This window comes from Egretta garzetta, unplaced genomic scaffold (assembly GCF_000687185.1).
Source record: "Egretta garzetta isolate BGI_Z169 unplaced genomic scaffold, ASM68718v1 scaffold75, whole genome shotgun sequence".
NCBI lineage: Eukaryota > Metazoa > Chordata > Aves > Pelecaniformes > Ardeidae > Egretta > Egretta garzetta.
In genome coordinates this window covers 149,534-149,768 of record NW_009259589.1, presented here as the reverse complement: position 1 = coordinate 149,768, position 235 = coordinate 149,534, and the positions used below count along the sequence as shown (strand labels likewise).

The 235-nt window shown below is 69.4% G+C and overlaps 1 protein-coding gene across 4 annotated transcripts in view; it reads left to right on the top strand.

The window, feature by feature from the left end:
• IPO13 (importin 13) overlaps nt 1-235 on the top strand; it is a 25,794-nt gene that overhangs the window by 5,987 nt on the left and 19,572 nt on the right. The window lies entirely within an intron of this gene.

Here is a 235-nt window from a genome sequence, read left to right as displayed (position 1 = left end):
CTCCCCAGCCTCTGGCACGGCCTCTCCGGGGGCCCTGGGCTGCATTTCACCTTGGCTGCCTCCTTCTCGTTGCCTTGGTTACCATCACTTCCAGGCAGCGGCTCGGAGGGGAGGCTGATGTGCGTGATGTGATGTGGGAGAGCTGTGCCACGCAGCAGCCCGGGAGGGCGGGGGGGCCGGGGGGATGTGCCGTGGGGCCAGCATCCTCCCTGGGTAGGAGTCCCCGAGGGGGGCT